General features: G+C 44.1%; 1 non-coding gene across 1 annotated transcript; it reads right to left on the bottom strand.

The window, feature by feature from the left end:
• Positions 1 to 22,928: 22,928 nt before the first annotated feature.
• TRNAQ-UUG lies at positions 22,929 to 23,013 on the bottom strand. Its single transcript has one exon. It is a non-coding gene; the product is annotated as a tRNA-Gln (tRNA).
• Positions 23,014 to 27,177: the final 4,164 nt, after the last annotated feature.

The raw sequence follows: 27,177 nt of genomic DNA, 5'->3' as shown, positions 1-27,177 counted from the left end.
TCTCTTTAATTCCCTTCTATAGATTTCCAGGAGAGTTTTAATAATATCATTTGCTCAATTCAATTCTAATGAATATGGATTAATTTTCTGCATTATAGCTATTGATCTTTGGCCATTGATCTGAGGAGGGAGTGTACCTGGTTGTAAATCCTTTCATTCTGATTGGGGGTTCCCTGGGGGCAGAGATGGAGAGGTAGAAGTAGCAAAAGATGGAAAGGCTAGGTGTGCCTGGCACACCACCCCTGTTGGGTGTAAGAGGCGCCAGTACTTGTCTCTTTGCTGTACATTTTTTAAATATTTATTTTTGAGAAAGAAAGAGAGAGAGCACCCCTGCGCACGTGGGGGAGGGGCAGAGACCGGCAGAAAATTAGAAGCAGGCCCTGCCCTGTCAGTGCAGAGCCCCATATGGGGTTCAAACTTAGGAACTGGAGATCATGACCTGAGCCAAAGTCGGAAGTTTATCCGACTGAGCCACCCAGGTGCCCAAATAATCTACCCAAATAATCGTATTTACTCTCCTCCAGCCGCACCCCATGGTTTCCCATTTCTGGGCCTTTGCTTAGGCCATACTTGCTGCCTATAAGGCCTTCCTTCTTTCTCCCCCACCTGCTCAAATTCTACCTACGTTTTCAAACCCAGATCCAATGCCATATTTTTCATAAAGCATTTCCTGGTCTCTGGCTAATTGGAATTTCTCAGTCTTTTATGTTCTCACACTGCTTTATCTCTTAGGGCACTTAGCACTTTGTGTTATGTACACCTCTTAGTTTCGGGACTGTAAACCCCATGAAGACACACACACCATCTGTCTTGTTTAATACCATGAGCCCAGCATCTAGCACAGCATAGACTCATTTAAATACTTGTTGAATGAGAAGTTTGGGACCACAGAGGTTAGGTAGGAGGCTTTTTTAAAATCTCTTCCTTCTGTTCTTCGTGGTCCTTATGTAAGGGAGCCCTAAGCTCTACCTGCGTTTTCTCCATAACTAGCCTTTCTTCAGTCCCATCCCACCAGTCACTGTTTTGCAATAAAATGGTAAATAGATTAAGGACAAGATTTTTGCCTTGGTTCATTTGAGCTGTTAGATAGAACACCACAGACAGAGTGGCTTATAAACAATAATAGTTTACTTCTTACACATCTGGAGGCTGGCAGTCCAAGATCAGGGTGCTGGCATGGATGGGTATCGGTGAGGGACCTCTTCTGGGTTGCACAGTGCAAACTTCTCTCTTGCATCTTTTGTAAGGGCACTGATTCCATTCCTGAAGCGTCCACCTTCATGACCTAATCACTTCCCACAGACCCCACCCACCTCCTAATACCATCATCTTGAGGGATAGGGTTTTAACGTATGAACTTGGTGGGAGACACAGACATTCAGTTCCTAGAGGTTGTCCTATGAGACTTCTCATTCCCATTAGATTCTCAACACCAAATTGCCAATCAAGTTATTCTCAAATGGAGCATAGCTTTCTGCTGAAACGAGGCCTTGAGTAGTCTCTGCCCTCTTCATTTGGCTCTGCAGTTACTGAAAGGATTCATTATGCTTACTTATTGATGACCATACCCTCTGCTCAAGAAGGGTCATCTCTCATTTCTCCTTTTATGAACATCTCTCTTTTCTACCAATTTCTCTCTTCCAACCTCCTCTCCCATCAGGCTCTACCTTCCCCTTTCCCAAACGGCCACCTCTTTTGTCAACCTTCCACTATCCTCTGTTAACCTGCAGAATATAATGGTGGTGGTACTGGTAGTGATCATGAGGGTGAAGGATACCTTGTCTGGGTAGCCAAAAAATGCAAGCTTTGCCCTCAGAGGAGAGCTGGTAGGGCAGGGAGAGGAAGGAGGAACTTCTAAGGATTTGAGGATAGCCTTTCCACAGCAAGAATGTTAAGATGGGGAGGGGAAATTTGGGGCTGGAAGAACATTCCGATACAGCTTCCAGATGTACCTCTGGAATAGCTATTTCTATAGAACTCATTGCCAAATCTTTCCAAGTCTGTTTCTCAATAGCATGAGTAGAGCTCTTTGTGGCTCATTCACAAAGCCTGGCCCAACCCATGCTTCTAGCTCCATGTCTCACTACTCACCTTCCGTCCAAAGAAATGGTCTTGTCATGATTCTGAAAACAGGTAGATAACACAGAAGTGGAAACCATATTATGAATGGGGAGCTCCAGGCAGTTGTGATGTTGCGGGAGCATAACACGTAGAGGAGGCCAGATTCAAAGGTGGGCTTCCATTTGGCCATGTTATTGTAGAGATGCCCCTTGAGAAACGTTAGTCAGGGTCTAGTCAGAAGACAGAAGCCATACCAGGTATTTTGAAAATTTTAAACATGAAAATCAGCATAAAGAACTGTTAACTAGCTCGGAAGAATTGCCAGCTGAGAGGGCAAAAGGGAACACTAGAGAATCATCATGGAAGTAGCTTTTGCAGGAAGCAGTTTCTAGTTTCCCCTAGAAACTGGGGGAACAAAGGGAAGAGGTTAGAACTATTAAAAGCGGGAATCTTAAAGGGTGCCGGGGTGGCTCAGTCAGTTGTGTCTGACTTTGGTTCAGGTCACGATCTCACAGCTTGTGAGTTTGAGTACCATTTTGGGCTCTGTGCTGACAGCTCAGAGTCCGGAGCCTGTTTCCAGTTCTGTGTCTCCCCTCTGCTCCTCCTCAACTCATGCTTTGTCTCTGTCTAAAAAATAAATAAGTAAACAAACATGAGCATTTTTAAAAAAAAATAATGAAAGCTAGAATCTTGAAAGAAGGGAACATCCTTTCTGAAAAAGGAAGCTGTTCGGCTGGGACTGGTCACTGAGTTTGGAGGAGGGGCCCTGTGGGGTTAGGACTCAGTCCTTCTAAGACAGGGGTCCAGATGGCTGGAATCAGTGTCTCTGAGGGGGCACAGTGAGGCTGTACTGGAAAAACTTCAAACCACATTCAACTGCTTCCTTAAAACAAATTGCCACGGCTGGGTCAATGAGTCTGACAGAAATAGGAAGTCGACTGGGCACCAAGCCCTTTTTTTTTTATCCCTCCCTTTATCCCTACAGTCTTCCTCCAGTAACACTGGGACAGGGAGCCAGTGGCACAGCAGAAACCCTACTATCACAAATTGGAAAGACAATTGCTTGTGAGTCATTCACAAAGGCTAGTCTACACTGTTGCAGGTTACTCTTTTGGGTCCTCAGTATCCATACACTCCTTTCTACACAGATAAGAACTTCCTGCAACCATAAAAAATTGTCCTTTCACCTAACAAGATGCAAACATCTTTTGCACAAAGGGAGACGTTCTTGCCCTCTCTTCAAGATGAAGAGAAGCAAAGTTTCAACAGTCATCGTATCCCTCTCTGGGAGACAGGTTGTGTTGGCTACTCTCCTCAGACAGTTTCTTCATGTGAGTATTTTCTTCCTTAAAGAGTAAATTGCAAAGTTAATCTTCCAACAACCTGTATAACATAATTAGGGAAGTAGGACAGAAAAGGCAATAATATACACACATATACAAAAAGAAGAAAAAATGCATAACTACTATAGTCCTTGTTCATATAACTGCTCATAAAATACATCTATATGTATATGTAAGTTTATATATACACATAGAATCTTCCTTTGTATACTATCTGTTCCATATTTTTGGGTTCTCATTATCCTCATCCAGGATATCCTCTTCTTGGTGTTTTTTACGTGGTGGAGTAGTGGAGTAACCCAAACCTTCATTCCTGAAGAGTCTGAATCCTTAGAGATTCTGTGTATTTTTTTTTTTTTTGATTTCTGTGATTTTCCATTAACATTTACTATTGGACTCAAAAATAGTAAGGGATCCCCCCTGAGAATCCCCTAGGCTCCAAACATTGTCATCCCTGCAATTAAATATCCTCTTGGTTTTAATCACCCCAACTAGTAGAGTAATTCCTCCCCCCCCTTTATTTATTTATTTATTTTTTTTGCTTATTGCTTCAGTGACACAAGGACCAGAACAGCCAGGGGAAGTCTCAACTTGTAAAACATTGGAACCATTGGTGTTTATCCTCGTGGAAGATTTTCTCCCTTGGAAACCAAGACCTCTGGATTAGCAGAGCTCAAAGTTGCAGTGGCAGGAAGCAAAAATTCTGTGAGGTGTTAGGTGTCCTGGGGAGAAGAGCCACTCTGGCTTCCAGCGCTTGGTTCTGAAATCTCTGCATCCCAGTTAAGAAAGAAATAGCACCAGTTATTGATCACTGAGTCAAAGGATATATTGCAGTCTGTTAAGACAGGTCCTGGGACCACAGCTGAGACTCCAGTGGCTCGTCCCAGCTTTTAGGTCACTCGTTTCTGTGTGATGAGGTATGTAACAAGAGGAATTCTATGGGGCCTGAGCCCGACGCCACACCTCTTTTGCTGAGAAATGAATTCCTTGATCAGAGGCAATGTTGTGAGCAATACCATGATGGTGAATAAGGTGTGTTATAAGCCCTTAGATGGTGGTGATAGCAGAAGCATTACAAGCAAGGGCAGCACATCCAAACCCAGAATATGTGTCTGTCTCAGTGAAGGACAATTCTCTGCCCCTTCATGTTGAAAGGGGTCCAGTGTAATCTAGCTGCCGTTGGTCTCCCTGGGAAATGGTGCCATATAGGCGTTTCATTGTCGGTCTCTGTTTCTGCCAGGTTAGGCGCTCAGCAGGAGTGGTGAGCAGGTCAGCTTTGGTGAGAGGAAGTGCATGTTGTCAGTACCATGAGTAGGTTCCATCCATACTACCATAGCCACTTTGTTCCTAGGTCCACTGAGCAAGCACTAGCAGGGCTGGGAAAGAGAGTGGCATCCGAAGAGTGTGAGCAGCTATATGGCACACCAATATCCTTGTAGGTTCACTAGTTTCATGGTTGGCACAAGGGCCACCCCAAATTAAAGGTCACTGCATTGGCAAGGGACGCCCTCCCCCGACCTCTGCTTCTAAGATAATGAGTATTGGTAAAGCCACGTTCAAGCTCAACAGGCCTTCCTTCTGTCCACCTGGCCTTCCTTGGGGAAGTATTTTTGTCCCTCAGGAGCTTTTTGTAGCACTGTGTGACTATGTCTTTGGCACTTAGCTCTGGTTGCCTCGTGTTATTCTTTACTTGAAAATATATGCTTAACGGCAAGTTTAAATTAGTCCTTGAGGGTAGCAGCCATGGTGTATGCATCTTTATATCACCAGAGGCTCACTCTGTGGCCCTTACTCAGTAAATAGCAAGATGCAGGGGAAAGTTTGCTTTTTAAGAAGATAAGTTTAGGTTTGAGGCCTCCTCTTCTGCTTCTTCTCTATGTCACCCTTAAGAGAGTCTTAGCACCCTCCCTATGATCAGCATCACATTTTCTGCCCAAACAACATGCTACTGCTTGATGTTTATTGCTTCCATGATTTGCTTGTGTGGAACCCTCCCCATTTTAATGAAAGAATATGCCTTCTTTCTTACCTGAGGGGCGATACAAGTCCAGTAAGTTATAGGTTCCCTTCAAAGTTAAGGCTAGTCACAATCTCTGAAGAGACTCAAAGCAAATGGTTAGTAAGGCAAGCAAGTGTCCTTTAGTTGGTCCCAAAGTTGTAACTGACATTCATCATTTTTCTCTCTTATCAACCGTTCTAGATTTTCCTAGCATTCTCACTGGTCTTGATAGGGACACCGAACCTTTTATCCACGAGGTGTCTAAGTCCTCAACAGCCCTTGCTGGGCTGTGGTTTCTAGCACTGCATATCAACTATTATCTCTAGCATGAAAGCACCAAGTGACATACCTCCAAACACCCTGGGACCAAATGTACCCCTTACCTGCCCTTATTGTATAGCAGCTACTGTAATTCCTCCTTTAAAAAAAAAAGTTTATTTTCAGAGAGAGGGAGAGAGAGAGAGAGAGAGAGAGAGAGAGGGAGAATTTTAGCTGGAACATTAAAGATCAGCCCACCACTTGATTAAACTGGCTTTTTGGGGTGATGCATTACCTGGTTAGATCAGTGTAGCCCATGATCATTTTCATGTGCCCATTGGTGCATCTTCTTTGGCATAAAATAGGAGTTTTTACCCAAAACAGTGTTGCATGGGAGACCATGTTGGTAGGTTAGCATCCCCTAAGCCCTTGGATGGTGGTGCCAATGGAGGCAATGGAGGTATTGTAGGCAGAGAAAGAAAATTCATATCAAGAGTATCAGTTCTCGTAAGGACAAGTTGATGTCTCCCTCAAGGTGCAAGGGGTCTGATGCAAAAGAGGGTCTCCTTGAAAACCTGCCGAATCAAGGGTTCAAAGCAGGCTCCTGCTGCTGACATGTCAGGCAGTTATCAGTGGAAATAGCTCAATCAGTCATGATGAGAGGGAGCCTATGCTTTTGGGTGCATGTGTAGTATCCATCCTTGCCACACTGTCACTCCATTCATGAGATCATTGCATCAGCACCGGCTGGCCGAGGAGGTGGTTTGGCTGATTTCACGAGACAAGCCTACCAGTTTGTTGAGGGCTGCTTCTACAGTGGGTGACCTCTGCTGACTATGAGGAGATACAAAGATCTGCTTTGTGCTTTGTGCCCACCCCTGTAGGTCTGTTAATGTATCTCTTCACCAGACCTCCTCACCCCCGATCTTCCAATTGTGTTTCTTCCAGGCTCCTTCCAGCCAAGCCATCTGCTACCCAGTTATTCTGTGTATATACAGCTCAGATTTCGTTTTCTCCACCTATAGTAAATGATGAAGCATAGTGTTCCTGATCTGCCCACTGGGAATATTTACCAGTGAAAAAATTTCCTTTAGTCACTCTTGAGTAGGGCCTTAATGCAACTGCAATTTTTGGCTAGTACTAGCATATTGCACTTTTTACAAACCTGCCTGAGGTCTTTTTTTTTTTTTTTTTTTTTTGGTTGGTCATAGGAACTCCTCTACTCCATGAGGTAATAAATGTGAGTAGAGGCATCAGTGAATAGATGTAAGATACAAGGGAGTCTGGCTCACCCAGACTTTACTTGTATCTTCAGAACCTGCTCTGCCTCCAATGTGCCACTTGCATTGTATGACGGATTACTGTTACGGCCACTCAACCTTACAACTTGAGGGGATCTAATAACACCCACACCGTAATGGACAGTTCCTAATGGTTACATAGTTCCTGGATTTTACATGGTTCAGTTTCTATGAGGGTCCAGTATTGTGTCAGTTGTCTGTCCAGTTGGTGCTTGCAGAGGATTCCATGAAACACCCTTATACACTATGGATACCTCTCTCTGCCTCTGGTTCATGTGCCCTGATTGGCAAGGCAGCTTGTACCTGCAGCATACATATGCTGCAGAGGATGGTCTTGTTGAAGGCCTTCACAGTCACCTGATAATGGATCAAAATAGTATTCTCAAGTGCAGCTTATATATCACACATAGGAGGTATGAGATATAAAAACTTGTTTTAGAGAGAATGTCTCAACCTGCCCCAGACCACCAGAATCTTAAAAGTTCCATTATGTGGCAGGATCCCTGAATCTTAATGGCATTTCTTATTTGTTGCACCCATTTTTCTTACTAGGCTATCTATAGTAGTGCTACTGAAAGTGTGATTTGTGAACTGTTTGTTCTGCAGTGAGATAAATGCCAAGGTTGAGAGGTAAGCCTTTAGAAGATATTATAGCAATCTGACATTGCTATGACATCAAACTTCATGACTAGTGGATTTATCTTATGCAACCAGGTTAGTCAATATGGGTGTTACTGAACTCATACAAGCCATTTATAATGATAGTTAAAAGCTAGTTTGTACGATGTAATCCCTGTGTGTAAAGCCATGAACATATTTCTTTTATTAAAAGATAATCCAAATTTAAGTATAATTTTGTGGGATGAACAAAGAACTGAAGAATGATTTTGAAAATACAGCACACTTGTTTCATTTTAGAGAAAAGTTAAATACCTCAAGCTTGCTTGAAATGATTTTGAAATCTCTTCTTGGGTTCCTGGCCACATCTTTCTATACAACTGGTTTCTTTATTGTAAGTGTTATATAATTAAATAAGTCCTAGAAACGGGTTAGATGTACTTATGTCTTGCAAGCATGGTTATCATAAATCCAACCCAATTTATGTAATTTTACAAGCAAGAAGCAAGTATGCTTAAAGGCATTTAATGTAGGGGAATCAATATGTCATCATAACCTCTGTTTAGTTGAAAATGATAAAATGTTTTTAGTGTAATAGTGATTTTATATTATAATCTAATGTACACTTTCAGTGAACACGTATACAGTTTTTGTTAACCTCTTCCCTATGTTATATATTTTTTGGATTATATTTATCAAAATGTAATTTTATATCTATTGAATCTAACAATTTATGTATTTTGTATGTTTCTATTTTTTATTTAATTTTTATAGTAATTCATTTTTACTGAGGTTTCTACAATTGTTAGTCTGTGATGAATTGGAAAAAAAAACTGGCCCTTCACAGATTGTTTGAATATAGTATATTTGGTACTTTAACTCATGGAGTATAATCATCTATAGATCATCAATAGAGTAGGCCACTCTGAAGGTCTTCAGAATGTCAAGATGAACAAGGTCCTTGTGCACTACACTATGGCAGAGTTAGTGTAGCCCTTGGGAAATACAGTGCCTGTGTACTGATGCCCTAACCATGTAAATGCAAACTATTTTTAAATCTTTTCTACTTATGGGAAAGAAGACATTTGCCAGATCATTAGCTATATTCCCAACTGGGTTGATCTAATCTTGTGTAGATACCATACCTGCCACATCAGCTGCAATTGGGGCTACCACCTGGTTAAGTTTACAGTCCTATGTCATCATCTGTTACAATCAACCAGCTTTTCACAGGGATAAGATAGGTAATTGAAAAGGGATGTGATGTGGAGTATCACTCCCACATATAATTCTTTGATGGTGATGGTAACTTCTGCAATACCTCTGTTGCAGCATCATTTCTGATATACTGTGCTGGCCAGAGGTGAGAGTGGGGAATTTCAGGAGCTTCCACTTGACTTTTTACCCACCTTTTTGACCTGTACCCCACAGGCCAGGGAATGAATATAAGGATTCTAACAGCTTCCAAAAAATAACCACAGAATGACCTTGATAGGCTCCACAGATTGTGGGTGGGCTTGGGACCAACCTCCATTTATTATTTGTCCTTCATAAACCTCTAATCAGAGGCTCATGATGCCATTTTGTGTTTTCTGGTATCAGAGTCAGCTCAAATCCTGTATTTAATGGTCCTTGAAAAGTCAAAGTATTTCCTTTTCTCTAGGACATGATCATTCTGACAAATATCCTCATGTCACTTCGGGGAAGGATTGGGGTAGTACATGCTGCATATACTTATAGTGACATTGTATGATCCTTCCACAGTATGACAGATACCACTTCATCTATGGGCTCTGGGTCTGCCCAGTCTGAAAGTTGGGTGAAGGCCTACAAATTTTCTTTGTGGCAGCTGATGACAGGCTTCTGCTTGCCAGCTTTTTTTTTTTTTTAATTATACAAGCAGCCTGATGCCACAGGTAGCCTTCTATTTCTCCATATCAATTAGCCAATACTGCAGACCCTGTAGTTCAATCCCCTTTGATTGCAAAGCTCAGGCTTTGCAAACCATTTTGGTAATTACATCCATCTTGCTGCTGATGGTTAAGTGCTGCTACTGTCCTATGTCATTTAAAAACCCATGACCTCCAATTCTGTCAGCTGAAGTTTAGTCAGAGAAGCTGAATAGGTAGGAGATATATACTGAGAGATTTATTATAAGGAATTGGCATAGATGAATATGGGGGCTGGCTAGGCAAGTCTGGAATCCATAGAGGAGACATCAGGAAGGACAGACTGCAACTCAGGCATAGGCTGAGGCTGTTATCCACAGGCAGAATTTCTTTGCTTAGGGAACCCTCAGCCCTGCTTTTAAGGCCTTTCAACTGAGCCAGCCCTGCTCAGATTGTCTAGGATAACCTTTCTTACTTAAGGTCAACTGATTCTAGACTTTAATCATATCCACACAGTTTCTTTCCACCACCATCTAGATTAGTGTTCTGTTGAATAACTGGGGATGGTAGCCTAGCCGAGTTGACACATCAGAAAGACTGTCATGGACCACCCCTTGCCAACTTGGCACCCATACACATCTCCTTAAAATATACATAATATCCAAAAAAGGACAATAACAAAGTCATACTTCTTCTTAACGTGCTATAAGTATCCTGAGAACAGCCAAAAAGCCACTAACGCTTTCACCAGAAGAGATTGCAAAGTCCTTGGATGGTGTTCACTGTTCTTGGTCTTGTATCTTGAATACTGAGATATAAAGTTAGCTATTATTAATATACCTGATGTTAGATGATAAAAGAATAAGAGAAGGAAAATATTATATATATGTATATTAACACATTTATATAATAAATATAGATGTTCGCTTCTATATTACAAGTCGTAAGTATAAACTTATTTATTTATTTATTTATTTATTTATTATTATTATTATTATTATTTTTTTTATTTTTTTTATTTTTCAACATTTATTTTTGGGACAGAGAGAGACAGAGCATGAACGGGGGAGGGGCAGAGAGAGAGGGAGACACAGAATCGGAAACAGGCTCCAGGCTCTGAGCCATCAGCCCAGAGCCCGATGCGGGGCTCGAACTCACGGACCGCGAGATCGTGACCTGGCTGAAGTCGGACGCTTAACCGACTGCGCCACCCAGGCGCCCCAATTTATTATTATTTTTTAATGTTTTATTTATTTTTGAGAGAGAGTGCAAGCCAGGGGGTGGGCAGGGAAAGAGGGGACAGAGGATCTGAAGTGGGCTCTGTGCTAACAGCAGTGAGCCCGATGTGGGGCTTGAACTCACTAACCACAAGATCATCACCTGAGCCAAAGTCAGACGCTCAACCGACTGAATATATTTATTATAAATACATAATATATTTATATATTATATATTAATATGAAATATTATATAAATAAATATATAGATATTTTTTATAAAAAATAAGAAATACTCATAACTATTATAACCCTCATTTCTAAAAGTGGTCACATGGTCAAAGCTGATAGGTATAACTACCATCTTGTTCCCATTCAACGTTCCTTTTGTTCTCAACAAGTACCTTAGCTGGCCTTAGTTCTTTGTGTGGTAAAGGCCCCAAAGGGTCTGGACCATTAGCAGTCCTGCTTGAATTAAGTTGTTTTAGTTTTCCATTGACTTTAATCACAGCACATGGTCTTACTAAGAGAGACCCTAAGAGACCTCTTGCTTTCCAGACATACTTTTTCTTATCTCCACTGTGTAGTGACAACCCAAATTTCCCTTTGTAGTCAGAATCAGTCATCCCAGCTAGTGTAGTAACCCCCTTCCTCACCTATAGACATCTCCTCAGAGACATGACGAGCCATCGCATGTGGCAGCTGTGCAGTTCCATGGAATTATTGTTGTGTCTCTTCCTGGAAAAATTCTTCTGTTTGGAACTAAGGTCTCTAGATAAGAAGCCTAAGGTCACAGGGAGGGGAAGACCTAGTAGTTCTTAGTTAATAATAGTTAATGGAGCCACTCCCATTTTTAGTGTTTGATTCCTAGACCCATGAATCTTGCCTATGGGAGAAACAGCACCATATATTGGATGCTGATTTAGATCATATATTGCCTTCTGAAGAACTGTGCTTCAGTCCCACAAGGTATCATCATCCAGCAGGCAGCTGTTCCACTATTCTATCAAGTCAGATGCTCCAGGATGATGGAGAACTTGGTAAGACCAGTGAATTCCATGAGCGAGCTCCTTAGAGCACTTAATTTGCTGTGAATTCCTTGATAAGAAACAACGCTGTATAGAATACCATGATGATAGATAAGACACTTTATGAATTCATGAATGATGGTTTTGTCAGAAGCATTGGGGGCAGGGAAGGTAAATCTTTATCTGAGTAAGGGTCTGTTCTGGTAGGAACAAAGCATACCCCTTCCCCAATGAAAGTGGTTCAATGTAATCAACCTGCCACCGGGTAGGTAGCTGATTATTTTTCTGAATGGGTACCATATCAAGGACTCAGTGTTGGTCTCTGCTGTTGGCAGATTGGACATTCAATAGTGGCTATAGTCAGGTTAACCTTAGTGGAAGTCCGTGTTTCTGAGCTCTGGAACATCCTCTACCTTTGAATAATGACCACTTTGTTCATTAGCCCATTTGACAATGACAGAGAAAGAAGCTGATTGGTATGTTCAGAGTGGTCATCCTATCTGGCAGATTATTAAAACCATCCTCTGCTGACGTCACCTTTTGATGAGCACTCACATGGGACACAATTATCTTCACATTCTTCCCCAGTTAGAGAGCTGTATTCACATACATCTTTCCCAGATCTCTTTGTCATCAATTTTCCAGTTGTGTTCCTTCCAGGTCCCTGATAATGCAGCCAAACAATTGGCCATAGACTATGAATTGGTATGGACTTTATGTCAGACCATTTCTACTTCCAGGCAATATGAACAGTAAGGTACATAGCTCAAAGTTTTGCCCACTGTGAGAGGATTTCTCACCACTGTCCTCTGGGATGTTCCAGAAAGTGTATATAAGTACTGTGCCTGTTCATTTTCAGGTGATGCCTGGACATCATGCAAAACCATTTATAAACTAAGTTGAGTTCCTCTTGTTCAGTTAGCTAGGCATATAGAACTCCCCATGAGGCCATAGGTGCAGGTCTAGAGAAGGAACATAATGTAGAAGAAGTAGGGACCATAGGCACTTGAGCTGCATCCTCATGAAACTTACTTGTGCCTCTAGGATGTGCTTGAGCCTTATTTCATATATACCATTTCTCTTTGATAATGGGATGCTGGTTTGCATGCCCAACATCATGGTTTGAGGAGTCAGACAATACCCAGTTCATGATGGCCAGCTCAGGTTGCATGCATAGTAACCTAGTGGCCCATGGTTGTTAGGTCTCTACTGAGGCCCAGTAGCAAGCCAAACACTATTTCTCAAAAGGACATTAGTTATTCCCAGAATATGGCAAGGCTTTGCTCTATAACCCTAAGTTTCCTACAGGGGCTCATGAAAGGTTCCAAACATATCTCTGTTTTTTACTGACACATCGAGCACCATTGGATCTACTGGATTATATGGCCCAATTGGAAGAGCAGCTTGAATGATAGGCTGGACCTGTTGCAGAGACTTCTCTTGTTCTGGCTCTTACTAAAAACTAGCAGATTTTGGGGTGACTTGGTGTATGAATTGGAGTAACACACCCAAAGGAGGAATACATTGTTTCCAAAATCACAAGAGGCCTCCTAGGTGTTGTGCCTATTTTTAATGGTAGGAGGAGTCAGATGCAACAACTTCTCCTTCACTTTAGAGAACATGTATAGACATGCCCCGTATCACTGAACCCCTTCTGACATGCAAATACCTTAACAATATGTCTAGAGTAGCTGCTACTTCCTGCCCACCAAGTCCAGGCAGCATACTATCATCAATATAATTGACCAGTAGAATGCCCTGTGGAAGGAAAAGGTGAGCAAATTCCCTGTGGACTAAATTATGACATATACCTGGAGAATTGCTATACCCCTGAGGTGGGACAGTTGAAAGGGTATTGCTGACCTTTCCAGCTGAAAGAAAACTGCTTCTGGTGGTCCTTACTAACAGGTATACAGAAAAAAGCCATTGGCATCTCAATAGCTGTTTACTAGGTACCAGGGGATGCATTAATTTGCCCAAGCAACAAAACCACATATGGAACAGCATTGCAATTGGAGTCACCACCTGACTAAGTTTATGATAATCCACTGTCATTCTCAAAGATCCATCTGTTTTCTGCATAGATGAGTTAAATGGGGATGTGGTGGGAATCACCACATCTACATTTTCCAAGTTCTTAGTGGTAGCATTAATCTCTGCATTTCCTCCAGGAATGCTGTATTGCTTTTGGCTTACTATTTCTGTAGATAGAGGCAGTACTAGTGGCTTCTATTTAGCCTTGCCCACCATAATAGCCCTTTCTACGTAAGACAGGAACCAATGTAGGGCTTCTGCTAGTTGCTGAGTATGTACTTCAGCTATGCATTACAGAGATGGGGAAATAACACAGGATGGGTGATTAAGGGTCCGCCAGTCCCAATGTGAGAAGGATCTGGACTAAAACTCCATTGATTATCTGCCCTCCATAAGATCCTACTCTGATTGGTGGATCGTAGTGACATTTTGGGTCTCTAGGAAATACTATCAATTCAGAGCCAAGCCAATGTCTACAAATCCCTGAAAGATGCAATTATATTTCTCTTCTCACACCAACCACACCAATCAGTATATCCCTTGGAGAAGGGCAGGAGAAGGCTTGACAGTGTATGATTTTTGGCCATGTAGCAAGATCCTTCCTCAAGTGGATCTAGGCTCCCTTTCATTCAAAGGGTTCTGAGTCTGGGAATTTATTGAGGGGCTAGGTGTTTTCATCTTTTATATTAGACTTCTGTTCATGAGACCTAGAATTCTCCTGCTTATATATTAAGAATTTGGTAGACTGAACATCTGTTTCTTTTCTAGGGACACCATGGTCAACTAGCCAATGCCATAAGTCTGTGAGAGTCAGACTCTACTGATTACTGCTTTGATTGTGCTGTCCCTTATGGTAACCGTGCCCCCTTGCCTTTGGCAATTAAGTGCCACAATTTGGGCCCTGCCACCCAGTATCCCATTATACCCACTGCATTAATAGCTCTCAGTTCAATGGTAGCAGTTTCCCACTGTAATTTCCTACCTACGGAGAAGAGCGACTAATGAACTCTTTAATGATGCTGGCACTTCTCTCATCGTTGGTTTGCAACCTCCTTGGGAGCTCCGGAACTCCTTGGGAGTTTTGGTATAATCCCAAACTGGCCCTCATATGCAGAGAGCAGGGAGAAACTGAAGGAAGAGGCTACTCCAGACTGGTAGGTGGCAGGTTTCATAAGCAAAGGCAGTTACATATGTAGCTTGTCTTGGGAGGCCAAAGATGAGTATATCTCCACACTTGTTCACCGCATCTTAAAAGTTTATATAGAGGCCTCAACTGAGTTTATTCATGTATACCATTCACATGGTCTCAACATTACATCACTATCTCAAGGTTGTGTCCTTACAGCAACCTCTAGGAGCAGGGAAGACAAGTGGAACCTACATTCCAAAGTAGGAGAGGGGATGTGGAACCTCTGATTGCCTGGGTCTAGCTCATGGGCCATCCAGTGTTCATTTTTTTCATGACAACCTCCTTCAATACCCATAAATTTATTTTTCATAGTGGTGGGGAAACGTGTGTCCTCTAGACCCTCCTGGGGTAGGTGAATAGGATTTTCATGATAAATTCACCTTAATATTATAATCTCCCTAAGTCTTTGGATACCTTCCTCCCATATTACCATATTACCCCATATTACCAAGGCATCAGGCAAAAATGGGCAAGCCTCCTTAGGCAGGGATAGACTTGCTGCTTCTGCAAAGGAGGCTTAGCAGAATTTAGGGATTTTCAACTTCATTAGGATCTTCTCATGTCTTCTTCCAATTTTGGGTGTCCCATTTCTTCTCAGTCCAGGCCTTAATTACCAGAAGACACCCTGCAAGGTTGGGAATACAATTTGTGTAGTAATTCAGTCGCTCAGGTATCTCACAGGGTACCACTCTGTGTTTGATTTTCAGAAATCTCAGCACGGAGGCCACGAGATAAGGGTTTCTTTCCAGGAAGAGATAGAATATTTCAGGATTTTATTCTAAGCTCAATGGGAACTTTCGAGAGGCTTAGGCAGGGTAGTAACATATATCGATTTATAAGTAAAGAAACTTTCTTTAGCCCCTGTGTTAAAGAGGACTTGAAGGGGGAAATGAAGAGATTATTGTAGTACTCCCAAAAGACGACAGTGGCTTGGACTACAGTTGTAAGCAGTAGATATAAAAATCAGTGGGTCAGCGTGGAATATACTTTGAAGGTAAAGGCAACACGAAGTGCTGATAGATAGTCTGTGGGGCTAACAGAAAGAAACCAAGATATGTTCTAGGTGTTTAGCTTGAGCAACTGGGTGGTGGCATTAACCCCCATGGGAAATATGATAGTTACAGGTTTGGGGGTGGGAGGAATCCATAACTAATAATAACCAATCAATAATTAATGGTAAGAAATCTTGTGGACATCAGTGTGTGATGTCAGGTAGGCAGTTGAATTTTGCCCCTCACTCACGTCCTCATTCCAAATAGGCTTCTGCTCGTCCACAGTCCACAATCAGATTTCACAAAATTATCCCCAGAATGTCCTTTAGAGCAATTCTTCTTCTGACACAAGACCTAATTCAGAATCATGTATTACATTCAGTTGTGAGATCTCTTCAGTGTCTTTAATCTGGCACAGTTCTTCCGCCTTTATTTTTCGTGACCTTGACAGTTTTGAAGAGTGCAGGCCAGTTGTTATGTAGAATGTCCCTTAGTTTGGATATGTATGATGGTTTCTTCATGGCTAATTCCAGATTAAATATTTTTGGCAGGAGTGCTTTGTACATTATTTTGTGTCCTTTTCGGTGCATCACATTGGGAGGCGCACTGTATGGCTTTGTCCCACTCTTGCCCTTGTTTATGTTGATCATCTTGTTAAGTGCTGCTCTCCAAGCTTCTCTACTTGTAAGTTTATCATTTCCCTCTTTGCGATTAATAAGTAATCCATGGGGAGGTACGTTGAGATAGTAAATATACTAGTCCTCACCAAATATTCACTCCATAGTTTTAACATCCATTGATGATTCGCGCCTGAATCAATTATCATTTTGATATTTGCAAGACAATGATTTTTAACTGAATAAATCCTCCTGTATCTGTTAGTTGCCATTTCAATCAAAAGGAATAGCTACCAGACAATATTGAAGTGATATAAGTCTCTCTTACTAGACTATGAGCTTCCTGAGAGCAGGCACTTATGTATTTAGCTCAAACACCAATGCTGTATGCACAGTAGGTGCTCAATAAATATATATTGAAATAAACTGTACTAAAGTCACCATGAAAATGGGCATGATATGAAAGCTACCTACCTAAAATGTTTCTTTGGCACCAAAAATGTGATTTTATACCCGAGGGAGCTTTGTAACCTGTATCGGACTTAGCAGACGGTGCGGTCCTTGTTAGGGGCTCGAGCTGTGCCTGTCTCAAGGCACACTATAGTGGAGCCCATGACTCCTCGCTCCAGCAGGAGGGGTGGGGGGAATTAGTGGAATGATTATGGAAATCAGTGTGTAAGAAAATGGAAGCAGCAGCAGATTCTCCCCAGAGCCTTTACCCACCTCTCTCTCCTTTGAATTCTTCACTCTTCTTTGAGTCTTCAAGAAAGGACTGGGTGGGTGCTACTGCTTTGTTGGTTCCTTCTCCCCCCACCCCTCCCTCTTCCTTCTGCCACACCACTCTGCCTGTCTCTCCCGCTCTCTTTTCTAGAAAAGCAGAAACTTTCCTGCAGCTGTCAGGCTTCTTTCCCTGAAGAATATCTCTAATCGCCCCGCCTGATTGGGTCTCGTTAGCGGGCTGGTGGCATTGATTGTACTCAATCAGCATCCTCCTGCCCAGCTGGGAAAATGTCCCATTTATTCCTCCATTTTATCTACTCTTCCCTCTACAACTATTTTACAGTTTTTTTTCTGGGATTGAAAAAAAAAAGCAAGCCCAAAGACCCAAATTTTTTGCTGTCCCTGGTTGTGGGATCCTTTATGATTTTACTTTGCATAAATCTTTCCTGCTATGTCAATCCTAGGGAATTTCTGAAAGTTCCTAGTGGGATCTCTGGGGACAGCCACACCCTCCTCCCCAACCTCCACTTGTCAACAAGAATGAAGGGGTAATAAGAGCAAGCATTTACACATACAGTTGGCAAAATGTATTTGCATAGATGAGCTCATTTGTGCCTTACAACGATCCTCTAGTACAGATATCATTATCATCATCATCATCATCATCATCATCATCCCTATTTGTGGATGAGAAAACTGAGGTCTGGGAAAGTTAAGGGACTTGCCTAGATCGTACATCTAGGAGGTGGCAGAACTGGGACTCAAACCAGGTAATTGGCTGGCAAGTGTGGTCCTATTCCAATACCATAAGCCCAACCCTTGGTCCAAGTACTGGCAGCTTCACCCTTTGGCAGAAGTTGTTCTGATTTTGGAAAAGCCAGGGTGGCCTCGTGTTCCCTGGCACCACCAGCAGAGATCACTGTGCCCCCAGGTGGACTCGGCAGCCTTTTGGGAGCCCTGACAGACCTCGGACTCCAAATCTCTCTCTTGCTGATCTGACCTATCCACATCACTCCTCTGAATTAAGGGACATGGAGAAATGTCCTCCAAGATAGTCTAGTTGCAGAGAGGGAAAGGAGGAAAGTTCAGGTCATGACGGGAAATTCCTCTAGGCAGGTCAGACCCAGATGGAGCACAGGGGATCTCACAGGTGTCCTTTCTTGCCTCTGGCATGTGGCAGGAAGAGCAAGCAGACCATGTGCTTGACAAGGCATCAGAACTGACGTCTTAAGACCCTGGGTCGATTTCCAGGTTTCCTGCCTGGTGGTTGTGTCACCTGGGGCTGATCACTTACAGTATTCGTCTCAACTAAAGGTAGTATGGGGGTTGAGGGGGTGGAAGGCAAAGACCATCTTAACATCCCAAAGAAAGATAATCTATAAATGTGAGAAACGCAGTGGATATTGAGATTCAGAATGTAGACTGCACTGCGTGAGAGTGCTAAGTGTTCTGAGGTAATGCGAGAAACTGCAGAATTTCTATCAAGATTGAAAAGAAAAACGTGAGCACTTTAGTATGATTCAACTACTCATGCTTTAATCTAGACATTTCTACGCAGATGGCAAGCTGCTTGTGCTCACACACCAATTCTTTTACCCACGTTCATGCTTGTGGTACTTCATACGATTTGGTTCTCTCCCGCTTTCCTTCAGTTGTCTGACGTTTTGTTTACAGCTGGTTATAGCTTCTTTATTGGCCACTATCTTTCAAACTACCATCAAAACAAATCATAGTTTCCTCCCCCTGGTAAAACTTGTGTGTTCCACATGACTGTAGCATGACAGAAGGTAGGACTTTTTCCTACCCCCTACCGACTGTGAGCATTTTAGCCACGTTAGGGATAGCTTGCCTCAGTTTCCTCACTAGTAAGATAGACTGATAATGCATCTCATGAGGTTGTTAAGAGACTTCAGTGGACCTACTGGGTGTAAAAGTCTTCTTTAAAAGTAAAAAGCGCCATTCAGATTTAAGGGATTCTTTGCATTTCTATACATTTCCTCACATTTCATGTTTCCTGTTTGCCTCATCACTCTCACTTACCTGTAAGTAACCGGGGGGGGGGGGGGGGGAGGGGTGGTAGGGGAGCCTATTGTATTAATATTAATATTTTGAATGGATTGCATATTGTCTGGAACAGGGCAGGTGCTCAATACGTATTGTGTGGATGTGTGGATGGGTGTGTGCATGGATGGATGCTTGAGGAATAGAGGAGAAGATTGTTGAGCTGAAATAGGGGTGCAAGATTCATTGAACAATTACAGTTATAATCCCCACCCCCCCTAGCCTTTGCTAACATCTGTGAGGTAGGTAATATTACTCCCATTTTACAAATGAGGAAAAGCTGAAGCTCCGGAAAGCTCAGGCTAGTAAATAGCAGAGCTGGGATATTCCAGCCAGATTCATTCCCAAACTTAAGACCTCTTTCCTGAAGGCAGAGAAAGACAAAGACTTGCAGAAGAACACAATTTCCCATCAACATCCATTTGAGTCTCCGATACACCTAGCTCCTTACAAATTATGTGAACCAATGCATTGACTGTTCCATTTCTGTTCATTTGATTTGGGACTCTGTCATTTGCAACCAAAAAACCTTGATGAATGCACACCCCCTTACCCACTTCCCCATAGCATGCTTCTTATACTTTATTCTAGCATCATTGTCTCTGCCTGATAGTACAACTATTTATTCATATCTCTCTTTCCACCAGATGGATCCCCCAGAAAGTATGGGCCATATCTAATTTATTTATTGAACACCGCTTATGTGGCACGCTCTTTGCTGAGTATCAGTAGCCTGCCATATAGACGATGTTCAATAAACGTGTGTGTGTTTTAATAATGGTAACGTACAGCTCCTTTATACTAGGGGATTTTTCCTGATGTCCCTGGGCACTAATTAAGCACCTACTATGTGCTAAATCCCCATGTACTAGAGGATTTTACAGAGATATCATATTATCTCTATTTTACCTCTCAACGGTCTCTTGGAACAGGTAACATTTCATGACCTACCACCATCATTTCCTCCTTCTTCCTTTGGGAGGAACAGAAAGTCCCCCTGAAGCCACTCAGCAAACACATAGTCAGAATATGATGAAGATAGTTTGAACCTTTGTTTTAAAACCTTGTTAAATTTTCTGTTTAAAACTGTTTTGTTCACGTAGTGATAGGAGATCTTTTAGAAATCAGTTCTGAAGAGCAGTCTTCCTAAGGCAGTCAGTATTCAAAGCAGTTTGGAGAGAAAGCTGGTTGCTAGGGGCAACACTAACTTCTGAGGGGGAATCTCTGGATGTGGATATAAAACCGATGCCCTGGGGACCCTGTAGGAGTGGGGTCCTCTCACAGAGGAGCCAAGAAATGGAAAGTGGCCGGGGAAGCCTCTGGACTGTGCTGGCTGCCCTCTTTTGGTGACTAGCAGGCGGTAAGAACCACTTACGTGGGGGATGAGGCCATGACTCGAGCACCCGGGTGGTGGCCTTCCTCCTTCTGACAAGGCCACTAGGAGATCGGAAGGGTCTCAGGTGGAGCTGTGAAGCCCTATTCCATGGAGCAAGACGGTCCAGGCTGGAGCCAGGTGTATTGCCTCTCTGGTTACTCGTTTTTATGGTTTTTATTAGAGCTCTGCCCCTTGGCATCCACCCATCTGTTCTCCATCCCCGTAGTTTTGTCTTTTCAAGAGTGTGATATGAATGAAATAATATGGTGCGTAACCTTTTGAGACTACCTCCTACTGCTCAGTACAACACCTATGAGATTCCTCCGGGTCGTGTCTATCCGCAGTTCCTTTTTGTCGCTAAGTAATACTCCATAATGTGCGTGTTCAGTCAGCCTTCATTATTTTGTGGATTCCGTATTCATAAATTTGCCTACTTGCTAAAATTTGTGACCCCTGAGTTGGTACCCGCAGCGCTTCATGGTTATTCACAGACACGTGCAGAGTCGTGAAAAATTCGAGTTACGTGATGCACACATAGCCAGCTGAGGTCGAACGAGACGACACTCAGCGTCTTGTTTCGGCTCTCAAGCTGTAAACAAGTGTCCTTCCCATGGCCTATTTCATGCCATCCCTTTCTGCGTGTCTTTGTGCTTTTTGTTGGTGGTTTTGCGGTTTCAAATGGCCCCGAGCGTAGTGCTGCATTGCTATTGTTCCTAAGCAAGAAGCCTGTGATGTGCCTTATGGAGAAAAATACATGTGTTGTAGGAGCTTTGTTCAGGCAGGAGTTATGGTGCTATTGGCTGTGAATTCAATGTTAATGAGTCAACAATATGCATTAAGTAAGTTGTCTTTAAACAGAAACTCACCTAAAACAAGGTTACGTATTGGTCAGTTGATGAAAATGTTGTGACCAACGACTCACAAAACCTAACCCCGTATTCCCCCTAGGGACAAAGGTTCGGTAATTGCTAATTCAGTGTTCGAAGTGACTTTACAGAGCACGACTGCTGTGGATAATCAGAATCGAAGGTAGTGGTGGTATCTATTAAACTCGAGCTCTGGGCTAGTTACAGTGGATCTCAAAACCTAGTCCCTGACCTCACGGTGCTTACAGTTAGGTGGTGATGATAGGTCTTTCACAGCAATATCACTTAAGGAGATTGCATTTTGGTTAGTTGATTTTAGTTCATTCATTTTTTGGAAGGTTCAGGGGAGCTGAGATTCTAAGGTACCTGCCCTGTTCTGTGCAGTCCTAAGAGAAGAATGAGCTGGTTTCTCAGGAGGACAAAGAAGCAGACGGGGAGAGAGGACAGGCAGGATCCGGGAAGACTCCTGTCTGCCACGGCTCCTCTCCTGGATGCCTCATGTTCCTAGGAGTGTTTCTATACTCGGGAAATTCTTGCTGCGCATGGGTTTTTTTTGTGGACCCTCCACGGAGGCCCTAAGCTTTATACCCCAGGCAGGGCAAAGGAGAATGGAGGCAGCTCTTTGGAAGGAGGAGGAAAGACATCAGGGACCAGGAATTAAGTAGCTGTTGGGAGCCTTATGGAAATTAGAGGTGGTTCTGGATCCCCACGGGCTGCAAATTGGCCACTGTGGTCAAGTTTACCTATATTTGGGGAGTGGGTAGGCCTCAGCCAACGTCTGGCCTATGCATAACCCAGTGGTCAAGAGGGAGAGGAACTGTATCATCGACTGCTGGGTTGTGCAGGATGAATTTAGGGGTTGTCTGAGTCACATGTGGATGGCAGTGGTCTGGGGGAGGTCTTTTACTTCATTCGAGCTCCCGGCTGAGAGTCAAGGTCCTTTCCTTCCTGTCTCCATAATCATCATAGTGGCAATAGGTGGTGTCTACCATGTAAATTCTCATTTGTGTTCACAAGGACATTTTGTATATATTATTTCCATGATTCTTCACCTTTTCTTTCCAAGATAGATGGCTTTTAAATTTACACGGATAACTGGGATCGAGGTGACTGGCTGTGTGGGTACCCTGTGGCACTAACCATATCACCCTCCGCTGTCTTAGCCAGGGAAGGACACCGACGGGCAAATGACATGTTAAAAGGGATGATTTTGAGTCCGCTCTCATTTTTTTGTTTTTTTTTTCTTTTTAAAATGTTTTTACCTTTATTTATTTTTGACAAACAGAGTGAGACAAAGCATGAGCGGGGGAGGGGCAGAGAGAGAAGGAGACACAGAATCTGAAGCAGGCTCCAGGCACAGAGCCCGACGCGGGGCTCGAACCCACGAACCGTGAGATCATGACCCGAGCCAAAGTCGGACGCTCAACCGACTGAGCCACCCAGGCGCCCCTAGTCCGCTCTTGTTTATATATCTGGTTTCTCACTGAGAGTAACAAGGCTACTTGCCACAAACTGGTGACTGGCGCATGGTATTGTGATAGCCAAGGTGGGGATTCTGTGTTCTCTTGTACGATTTTCACAGTGTTGTGATACCGCTTCTCCACCTAGTACTATTACTACCAGAATTCCATAGATGGGTAACAATCATCACCGGAGCAGCGAGGGGTCTCGCGCACCGGCATGGACCTAGATCAGTTTAGAAAATAGTGAAAGAAAATACTTTCACCCCACACACCAGGTTTTCTAGGTCTTTTCTCACCTCTGTAAGCTCTCGTTCACCAGTCAGAAAAGAAGGTTTCCAGAATCCCCACCATGCACGTCCCCCCCCCGCCACCACCCCCAGACAGTGAAGGAAATCATTTCCCCCAGCACCCGCATCTTCCAAATCTGGGACGGTGTGCAGGGAGATGAAAGCCGTCTGACGACACAGAAGCAGAGAGGGCTGGCCCTGTCCTCCGCCTCTGAGAACTCTGGAGGTGAGGGTGGGCGCTGCGGGGAGGCCCCCAACGTGGGAGCACGTGCTTCCTGTCAGTCACTCCTCCCACGTGGAGCCACGTGCAGCTCTTGGCTTTGCTCTTTTTCTCTCCTCTCTGTGTCCCAGGGAAGGGAACAGACTTATCCACTCAGTGATCTCAGGAGAATCCATCATGCATGGACCTCCATTCAAGGTCGGATTTATGGCAAGAGCCCAAGCTGTCTCCTGCCCATCCATGAAACCCGTCACCCTTGGGCAGCCCTCCACCATCACCTCCACGTGCAGAGCCAGTGTGTGCTGTGTGGTCAGAGCCCCCTGGCTCGGGGGCCCAGGGGGTCCATTTGCCCTCTCACTCGGCCATATCCGTCACCTCAGTCTTTGCAGCAACCAAGGTGGCATTTCTATCTCCCAACTCCCATCATTTGTCTTTTTTTCTTAGTTTTCTTAGAGCATGGAGAAAGTGGGGTGGACACTCCTTTGATGGAGACACAGCAAAGGATTCTTTTCTTCTCTTCCACCAACTAGGTCTGCCCCTCTTTTCCACATCTGGCTCTAAACTCACCTCTCCCAAGCCTTCTCTCCAGATTAGTTGCTAATTTCTGAGCCACTGCTTTCCTCTCTGTAGAATGGAAGGATATGCTGAGAGAGACCTTAGGGATTATCTGGGCTGGCTTCTTGCCAGAAAGCCTTGCAGCTCAGGGAGGGCAGAAGAATGGTGGGCTTCCACTTAGAAGAGCTGATATGATTTGGGAAAGAGTTGCGACCTCTCTGCACATCCGTCTTCTCGCTGGCAAAATGGACCTAAATCGTTTCTGCCTCTCCATGCTGCAGTGAGGGTTGCAGGATGGTGCCTTACCAGGTTTAAAGCCCATGCAAATATGGGTTGTTCATATTGGCAGGGTTTCTGGGTTTTTTGGGGTTATTTTTTTTTTTTTTTGGTTTTTTTGGTTTAGGGTTTTAGTTTTTGTTTTTTTCTGTTTGTTTGTTTCTTTTTCAGGTTTTCTGGTGTGCCAGGATTAAAAGGGCCCCAGCTTGGAGAGGCTGAGGGCTTTTCAGGACCCAGAGGAGTGGGGTTAGATAGTAGGAAGTCCTAAAGAAAATACTCTGGACTGTGGGTTTTTGGACCTGTCCAAGCTTTAGTGCCTGGGGTGAGGCCTCCGGAGGCCTGTCCACAGAGGGGCTGCTCCCAGCTTCTGCTAGATGTGTGCCTGGAAGGGGCAGGTGGAGTATGGCATCCAGGCCTGTATAAGGGAGGCCTTGAGAAGGAAGTCAGAGAAGGCTGTGTCCCCTCAGGCTGCAGCAGTACTTGCTTCCGAACCCCAGGACCCTGTCATCAGGCTCAGGGAAGCCTCCACCTTGAGACCTCACCCCTGGCAGAAGTTAGCGTAGGCGTGAAATCTTAGCATCCCATCTACTTTTTCATCCCACGACTCACTCCTGCCCCACCCCCGAGCCTGTAGGAACTGCTGTGAAACCCAGTGTCCCCCAAGATCCATCCCTGTTCCCCAGTTAGCCTACCCTTTCCCCAACTTCTGCACTGTCTCCTTGTGACCCTGAAGGTCTTATAAAGACCTGGAAAAGATCTTCTCTTTGGAGATGGGTGACAGCAGCAAAACCACTGGTCCCTTCTAGACCTCAGTGTCTCTTTTCTGTAAGTGGAAACAATACTCTTATATAATCCTTGGTGCTTTGGTTCACCAGAATCACTATCAGAAAAATTTTTATTTCTTTTAATTTATTTTCACTTAAATATTTATTGATTTATTTTGAGAGAGGGTGAGCACAAGCAGGGGAGGGGCAGAGAGAAAGGGAGAGAAAGAATCCCAAGCAGGCTCCCTGCTGTCAATGCAGAGCCCAACATGGGGCTACATCCCATGAACCATGAGATCATGACCTGAGCCGAAACCGAGAGTCGAACGCTTAACCCACTGAGCCACCCAGTTGCTTGAGAACGTTTTTATTAATGCTAATTTATGTCTGGCACTATGCTGGGCATTGTGGCTTCCACTGCCCTGGAGAGAGAATATTTGTGTGTGTGTGTGTGTGTGTGTGTGTGTGTGCGCACATGTGTACACACACAGGTTTTGCTCACATCAAACAAACTTGTTATATGAACACCTGGGTTTACACTAATGATAAATTAGGGGATGATTATTCACTTTATAAAGATTCATGTTAGGATTCCCCTAGTGCGTTTATAATGTGATTCAATTTATACCGTATTCAGCCACTTCCTATTGTGTGAAGGGAGGCCCTCTCTGCATAAACAAGAGCATGTGTAGGCAGTATTTTGAGCATTATGGAAGGAAAGAATTAGAGATACTGAAGAGGTTTTTATTGCTGCTACAATGAGTAATACTAATGCCTGGGAACAAAGGTGACTGTGGATCACGATTTCTGTAGCCTCCGGAGCACTTCGGTACCCCTGGGGCCCAGCAAGAAGGCCAGCTCCCTGCTCACAGGTCTGACCTGGGATTAACGGGACCCGCATGGGGGCTTGGAGTGGTCGGGGCCTGGGAGCCAGAAGCTCTGGCTTTGGTATCAGGTGTAACAAAGGAGAGATGGAGAGGATACGGTTACTTGGTTTATGTTTCTTGAGATCATTAGGTTTGGGGTGCCTGAGCTGAGGCCAGTCGGGGAGACTCTTAAGGAGGATAGAGGCCCCAGGGTAGCACAGGGTTCTGGCCAACGCTTAGCCCGTCTTCTACACCCTGTCCCTTACCCCAAGCCCTTTCCCCAGGGTCATGGACGGCGACCCACTTCTGAGTTTTCCTTGTCCATCTTGCTCTCTGGAAGCATTTTGCTGCACCAGCCGAGCAGATGAGGAGCTCCTGTTTTGAGGCTCCCTGGTAGGCAAGCTGCACCCTCTCTCTTCAGCATCTTTTTCCGTCTCTTCAGCTCTCCGGATTCATCACTAGTAGAGGAAGACAATGAAGTCCAGGTTATGGGGCCACACTTTTTCAGGCAGGCAATGGAAAAGCATTAGGAATTTGTGGTCAGGGGAGTGATTTGGTAACAGGTGGGGTTCCTAAAGATCGTCTGACTGAGGCGGGTGTGGAATGCGGATGTGTGGGCGAGGCAGGGCTGTTGGAAGGCCGCTGAGAGGATAAGGTTTTCGGGGTGAGACGGCGGCATATCGAATGGATGTGAGACCCAGTGAAGGATCCAGACCGGCAGGTTATTAGAGTGAGGGGAAGGGATGGGCCTTCAGATGCTGAAAGACCATCCCTGGCCCATTGTGTCTTCAGGAAAAGCACCTCCATTCCCTTTCCCTGGCTCCAAAGCTCACTGGCCTCTCCCTTCATTCTTGGGCATGCCTCTGAGCCCTGGTCTTCTGAGCTGTGCCCAAGTAAGAGTCTGGCTTGCCACCACTGGATTATGACCCCCATTGACAAGTGAGACCTGGAGCAGAAAGGACCGAGCCCACCCTGGAGTTTTCTGGGGCCCCCGTCTCTCTGCTCAAATCAAAACCCGTGCCTGCCATCAAGGGTCCCGAGGAGGGCTAGACAGCTGGCTCAGACCTGGGGACGCTTACCACTGAGCCCCACTCCCCCACATCGGGCATCTTCAAAGGAATCTTTGGTGTCACCGACCAAGTCAGCAGGGGCTGGGAGGGAGCCTGGAGCTTTATTAA

This window comes from Lynx canadensis, chromosome D1 (genome assembly GCF_007474595.2).
Source record: "Lynx canadensis isolate LIC74 chromosome D1, mLynCan4.pri.v2, whole genome shotgun sequence".
NCBI lineage: Eukaryota > Metazoa > Chordata > Mammalia > Carnivora > Felidae > Lynx > Lynx canadensis.
The sequence above is the reverse complement of the archived record's forward strand: the minus strand, read 5'-3'. Positions and strand labels throughout refer to the sequence as shown.